Here is a 1,083-nt window from a genome sequence, read left to right as displayed (position 1 = left end):
ATGCCTGGCTTATTGTGATGATCTTTAATGGTGTGTATGTGTTTCTTGGGATCAACCCCTGAGCCCATTGCGTGCTTAGCAAGTGATTTACCGCTGATCTTCATCCCCAGGCATATGTTATGTGTTGTGTCTTGTTTTCTTTTCTTTTCTTTTCTGGCACTGGGGATTGAACCTGGGGAGCTCTGAGCTGCACCTCCCAACTTTCTTATTTTTATTTTGAAACAGGATCTTGCTAGCCTGGAACTTGCAATCTTCCTATCTCAGCTTGCATATCTATGATTACATGTGTGTGCCCCTGTGTCTGGCTGGTGTTTAGTTTTAACTTTTGTTTCTAAGCCTGTGGATTATTTGCTTTGCAGTGTTGCACCAGTTTTCAAAACCAGAGATTCTAAATGCTTTACAGAATTGTATTAACTCCATCATACATTTTACTGCAATGTCTAAGAGTATGCTTTTATTCTGTAATAATTTCTTGGCAAAGTTTGCTGCCTGAGTTCCAGAAGTTCTTGTGCTATTGAGAAGAGCAAAGACAAACTTTGGAGCTGGGCATGGTCATGCATCCTGGCTCTCAGGAAGCTGAAGCAGGAGGATCACTATTGAGTTGATAATATCCCTTAGTTATTGCAGGCTGATCAGGTCTGCAATCTCCTGAATGAGTGTATGGCAAAGGCTAAATAAAAATAGTCAAATGGAATGATTTCAGGGCTCCAGGGGGATCAAATCCCTCTCAAAGAATTTGAGATTCTCTCAGGGCTAAGAGCAAGATCTTCTCTGTGTGGCCCATATTTATTTGGTTATCAGAAGAAGGGAGGGGAGTACTCAAGAAGGACGGACTTACTCAAGGACTTCTCCAAGTAAGGTGTTAAATTAATCCTTAATAAGGATTAAATTAATCCATCCGGGAGTGAGATGCCTGAGGCTATGTTCTTTATCTAATTGAGACTGGATCCAGGTGTCCTTGGCTGTGATCTTGTCTTATCCTTTGAGGTTTTCCAGCTTCATTTGCCATTACAGGTTGTAGTAGGGATTAGTGACTCACAGAGATTCACTTACTATGAGTCCATTGCCCACTTCTAGATGAGC

This window comes from Chinchilla lanigera, unplaced genomic scaffold (assembly GCF_000276665.1).
Source record: "Chinchilla lanigera isolate Chin_1 unplaced genomic scaffold, ChiLan1.0 scaffold00074, whole genome shotgun sequence".
NCBI lineage: Eukaryota > Metazoa > Chordata > Mammalia > Rodentia > Chinchillidae > Chinchilla > Chinchilla lanigera.
The sequence above is the reverse complement of the archived record's forward strand: the minus strand, read 5'-3'. Positions refer to the sequence as shown.